Source organism: Salvelinus sp. IW2-2015, unplaced genomic scaffold (assembly GCF_002910315.2).
Source record: "Salvelinus sp. IW2-2015 unplaced genomic scaffold, ASM291031v2 Un_scaffold3069, whole genome shotgun sequence".
Classification (NCBI taxonomy): domain Eukaryota; kingdom Metazoa; phylum Chordata; class Actinopteri; order Salmoniformes; family Salmonidae; genus Salvelinus; species Salvelinus sp. IW2-2015.
Window position 1 is genome coordinate 88,446 of NW_019944360.1, and position 6,326 is coordinate 94,771.

Genomic DNA, 6,326 nt, shown 5'->3' on the forward strand with positions numbered 1-6,326 from the left:
CACTATTTTTAATTGTTTTTTTTTTTTTATTTTTTTCTTTTGTTTTTTTTTTTTTTTTTTTTTTTTTTTTTTTTTCTTTGTGTTTTTTTTTTTTTCTTTTCTCTTTTTTTTTTTTTTATTGTCGGTGAAATAGTTTTTATTTTTAAGTTTTCTACTCCGCTAGCCAGCACCTCGCCTAAATAGGACTCCTAGAGCTCCTAGAGTGTGCGGCTCTCCTTTATTTTTAAGTTTTCTACTCCGCTAGCCAGCACCTCGCCTAAATAGGRCTCCTAGAGCTCCTAGAGTGTGCGGCTCTCCTTTATTTTTAAGTAGTAGCATGATGTACCACATTACACATAATGCTCTGGTAGCAGGTGTAGTAGGACGATGTACTACATTACCCATAATGCTCTGGTAGCAGGTGTGGTAGCATGTTGTTTATGACGAAAATGAAAACGTCACAGTTTGACACTTTCACGTAGTTGGAGTAATAACATGTTCAACTACTTAAGACATTGGCTGGAATCTAGGTTGTGGCTTTAGATTTAGCAAAAATGAACAACTAAGGAAGAAAGTTTCCCTTCTCTCATTGACTTCTCATATTCCAAACCCAGGCCTGATCTGCTTGGTCTGCTTCCCGGAAGTCTTGCAATCTTCCGCCTTTGGATTTAGAAACTATGTGGCAGCATTATGTACTACAGTACCCATAATGCTGTGGTAGTAAGTGTAGTAGTGTGATGTACTACAGTACCCATAATGATGTGGTAGTAAGTGTAGTAGCGTGATATACTACAGTACCCATAATGCTGTGGTAGTAGGTGTAGTAGCGTGATATACTACAGTACCCATAATGCTGTGGTAGTAGGTGGAGTAGCATAATGTATCTTTTGACCAGAACCCTATGAAGTAGTGCACTGTATAGAGGGCTCTGCTCAAAAGTAGTGCACTATACAGGAAATAGGGAAAGTAGGACACTATATTGGGAATGGGTGCCATTTTGGACTCCTTGGTAAAGATATTCATGTCACTAACACAGTGGTGTCCCTACTGTTTATGGGGTCTGGTCAAAAGTAGTGCACGACATAGGGAATAGGATGCCATTTRGGACGCATCCTAACACAGTCCTTATTGATACAACAGGCACACCCTGCAACATACTGGTSCTGTGGAAGATCTCCAGCAGGAAAAGTGACTCGTCCACGTCTGACATCTTCATCTTTAATCTGGCTATAATGGACACTTACTTCTGCCTCATGGGGCCCATAGACATGGTCAACAGGCTGGTCTTGGACAACCAAGGCATCTGGTACTTCCAACGCTTTGCCTACGGGGTCAAAGACACAGGACCCCTCTTCCTGGTGGGTAGATAATAAGATCTAGGTAGTTATGTTATATAGACCTGGGTTATGTTATAATCTGGGTTATGTTATAATCTGGATTATGTTATCTAGTCCTGGGTTATATTATAATTGTGGGCTATGTTATATAGACCTGGGTTATGTTATAATCTGGGTTATGTTAATAGACCTGGGATATGTTATAATCTGGGTTACGTTATAAATCTGAGTTATGTTATATAGACCTGGGTTATATTATATTGTGGGTTATGTTTATATAGACCTGGGTTATATTATAATATGGGTTATGTTATAATCTGGGTTATGTTATATAGACCTGGGTTATATTATAATCTGGGTTATGATATAATCTGGGTTGTGTATAATCTGGTTATGTTATATAGACTTGGTTATGTATATAGATCTGGGATATGTTATAATCTGGGTTAGTTATAATCTGAGTTATGTTTATAGACCTGGGTTATTATGTTATAGTCTGGGTTATGTTCATATTATATTCTGGGTTATAATGTGGGTAGACCTAATCTCTCTCTCATCTCTCCCAGATGTGTATTTGTCTAACCTGGGTGGTTATGTATAATAATCTGGTCAGGTAGCCTAGCAGTTAAGAGCATTGAACCAAAAGATCGCTGGTTTGAATCCCTGAGCAGACTAGGTGAAAAATCTGTCTCTCTTGAGCAAGGCACTTAACCCTAAATTATCCTGCAAGTCTCTCTGGATAAGAGCGTCTGCTAAATTACTCAAATGTAAATGTAAAAAACTGTTATAATTTGGGTAATATTTGAATCTGGGTTATGTTTAATCTGGTTATTTTATGATTTCATTATTTTGTAGTGCTGGGTTATATTATAATCAGAATTATGTTATAATCTGGGTTATATATTAATCTGGGTTTATTATAATCTGAGTTATATTCCATCTCTCTCTCCCAGGTGTGTATCTGTCTGGACCGCTAGTGGCCGTGGTCCACCCGGTGCTGTTCACGGTATCCGTGACAACAAGATCCGCGTTGGTGTCTCCGTGGTACCTGGGCCCTCATCCTTGCCTACAGCTCCAAGAGCATCCTGGGAGTCATGTCTGTCAACGAGCTGTTCAGCGGCCTCATCCTCTTCGCCTTCGCCCTCATGATCTACTGTAACCTCTCCATCATATGGGTCCTACGCCTGTCTCTTATACACATCTAGATGTGTATAAGAGACAGTTCGCCTTCGCCCTCATGATCTACTGTAACCTCTCCATCATATGGGTCCTACGCCGCTCCGTAGCCGGGAAGGAGGTGATGCACCCTGTGAAGAAGAAAGCCTTCAAAATGGTGCTGGTCGTCTTGGGTATAATCTTCGTCAACTACCTTCCTCCTGTGGCTCTTGTTCCGTTCTTCTCCTACTACACGTTCGTCCAGTTCCGCTGTCAGGTGACTATAAGTGTGTTCTCCATCATGGATCTGAGTTGTAGTATGGAGCCACTGCTGTATATTACCAAGATGGACAGGCCTGCGTGTATACCTGGCTGGTGCTGTGCGGGGGAGAGCTCGGCCAAGAAACCCTACGAGATTAATGTGTGATGTGGCTCATCACTATCCTGCCAAGTTTCAAAGTCAGAAGGCCCACTAAATTCTACGATTCCTTTTCTTAAACTCTGATTTTAAACCTTAACTTTAACCGAACCTTAACCACACTGCTAACCTTATGCCTAACCCTAACCTTAAATTAAGATCAAAAATAAAATTTCTGTTACGATAAAGCCAATTCTGACTTTGCAGCTTGGCCATCTACTGGGAACCATGTGATGAGGGAGAGAAGAAGAGGCTGGTGGGTGGAGCTATACGAGGATGGGTTCATTGTAATGGCTGGAATGGAATAAATGGAATGGACCATGTGTTTAATGTGCGTGATTCTGTTCCATTTATTCCATTCCAACCATTACAATGAGCCTGTCCTCCTATATKTCTGCCCACCAGCCTCCTCTGGGGGAAAGAAGGACAGGGGACAGTGGGGTGACCATCTACCAACTCCTGTCCAGGAGAGCTACTGCTGTGCAGGCTTTAGTACCAGGCCTGCAGTACACATTAGATTCAGCCTGCACACTCCTGGCATGTCTTAAATTAGGTAGGCCGCAATACACACATTTAGATATATCACAGGGTAAATCTGTAATTGTGGTGTGGATGGACATGTATACTGCTGTATTGCCAATAAATACTATTAATATGTATTATTATTATCATTAATAATGAATAATCATTTGTGATTTCTGAGAATGTGTTTGTTTATTTATTTATACTTCATTTTGCGCTCCCGAGTGTCGCAGCGGCACTGCATCTCAGTGCTTGAGGCGTCACTACAGCCTGGTTCGAATGCAGGCTGTATCACAACCGGCCATAATTGGGAGTCCCTTAGGGCAGCGCACAATTGGCCCAGCGTCGTCCGAGTTTGGCCGGTGTAAGCTGTCTTTGTAAACAAGAATTTGTTCTTAACYTACTTGTCTAGTTAAATAAAGGKTAAATAAAATAAATAAATAAAAATTCACCATAGTTGGCCCATAAGCAATGTCTCCCAGTGTCGATCTCCCATTTGGACCGGATCTGGCCTGTCTAATGCTTCACATTGCCAGTGTACAGGTAACTGCCAAAATAAAGGAAACACTTCAGTAAATAAGGGATACAAAGTATATTGAAGCAGGTGCACCCCACCCAGGTGTGGCTCCACTCATAGAATAGTGGACCACAATGGAAACAAGTCCTTGAGTTTTTGTGTGTATAATCTTCGGCAATTTTGGTACATGTATTGGTTGCCTGGTGAGGCTTCTTTATGTATTTTAAATGGTCAAATTACTATTATAAAAAAATATATGATAGAGCAATCTGATGCCCATCTGCAAACTCGATAATGTGTTGCGTAACCATTAGTTACAATGCAACGTCTGCAGTGTATTCGGCCTGGAACCTTCTAGTACCATGTCTTAGAGAGGAAGGAAATGACATAATGTCACGATCGTCGTATGGTGGAAGAGAGGAGGACCAAGGCGCAGCGTGAAATGAATACATCTTCTTTATTAATGAAGACGAAAACGAAACGAAACAARCACTATACAAACTAGACAAAATAATAAACMGACGAAYGTGAAGCTATATAAACAAAAGTGCAGACACAGGCAACTTAGACATAGACAATCACCCACAAACTACCTAATGACTATGGTTGCCTAAATATGGCTCCCAATCAGAGACAACGATAGACAGCTGTCTCTAATTGAGAACCAATCTAGGCAACCATAGACATACATACACCCTGACTAGACAACACAACGGCCAATAAACATACAAAAACACCTAGACAATACAAACACATACATCCCCATGTCACACCCTGACCTAACTAAAATAATAAGGAAAACAAAGATAACTAAGGCCAGGGCGTGACACATAAGCCCTGACTACATTTAATTATGTATACCACATACTTCTTCCTGTTTCCATACTGCCAGTAAGTTGTCTTACAAAACCTCTCCACTTCACTCTGTAAGTACACTTGATGATATCTTATAATATAGTGTTTGATAGTAGTGTTTTTTAGTGATAAACAATACACTGAGTGTACAAAACATTAGGGGCACCTGCTGTTTCCATGACAAGATTGACCAGGGAATCCAGGTGTCACTTGTGAAATCCACTTCAATAAGTCTAGATGAAGGGGAGGAGACGGGTTAAAGAAGGGTTTTTAGTCTTGAAGAATTGAGACATGGATTGTGTGTGTGTGCCACTCAGAGGGGGTATGGTAGTAGGTGCCAGGCTCACCGGTTTGTGTCAAGAACTCAAACGCTGCTTGCTTTTTCACGCTCAATGTTCCTGTGTGCATCAAGAATGATCCACACCCAAAGGTATCCAGCAAACTTGACACAACTGGGGGAGCATTGGCGTCAACATGGGCCAGCATCCCTGTGGAACACTTTCGACACCATGCCCCGACAAATTGTGGCTGTTCTGAGGGCAAAAAGAGGTGCAATCAATATTAGGAAGGTGTTCTATGCTTTGTGCACTCTGTGTATATTCTGTTAATAATTGGTCTCAATGCTACAGTCAGGACTGTAAAAATTAAATGTATTTGAAGCAATAAATGAATAATTATGTGAATACAGTGCTATAGACAGATCTTTCTCATTTGATGTATGGTGTAGTAATTCACCAGCTATATTTGATTCCTTCGTGTTGCTAAGACTGTAGGGTGGGAGATGCAACAATGTCCTTGAGAACAGCAGGAAGTGTGTTGGTGGTCTTTCTCTGGTCTGTGGTGGTGCGGTCTCATTCATACTTTTCAGTAATCATCTTTCTCCTATCTTTTACTATTCAATCTATAGACATTTGCAATTGCTATATAACAATTCACAATAAGTAGCTTCCGAAGTTTGTCCTGGTGTGTATTGTTCATTTCCTTGTTCATATTCATAGCTGTCCCAAGCGGAACAAATATATTTAAATATACTTAAATTAATATATTTATTACATTTAAGTATGTCTGTGACAAATATATAAGGATATTTAAAATGACCTAAATTGAAGCAATTTTAAATACATTTATAAATGTACAATTTCTAAAGACTGTTGACATCTAGTGGAAGGCATAGGAACTGCAATTTGAGTCGTAAGTCAATGGATACTGTAATGGCATTGAATAGAAAACAAAAAAAAAAAAAAAAAACTACTTCCTGAGGATTTTTCTCAAGTTTTCGCCTTCCAAATCAGTTCTGTTATACTCACAGACACTATTTTAACACGTTTTAGAAACTTTCAGAGTGTTTTCTATCCAAATCTACCAGTTTATAGCAATATCATATTTCTGGGTCCGAGTAGCAGGGGGTTTAATTTGGGCATGCTTTTCATCCAAAATTCCGAATGCTGCCCCCTACCCTAGAGAAGTTAAGGCAGCCCACCGCACCTCTCTGATTCAGAGGCGTTGGAAATGCCTAGTCAGTTGTACAACTGAATGCCTTCAA

At 40.2% G+C, this 6,326-nt stretch overlaps 1 pseudogene; it reads left to right on the top strand.

Moving 5' to 3' along the window:
* The window catches only part of LOC139025686 (G-protein coupled receptor 4-like), an 8,720-nt pseudogene extending 5,502 nt beyond the window's left edge, over window positions 1-3,218 (top strand).
* Window positions 3,219-6,326: the final 3,108 nt, after the last annotated feature.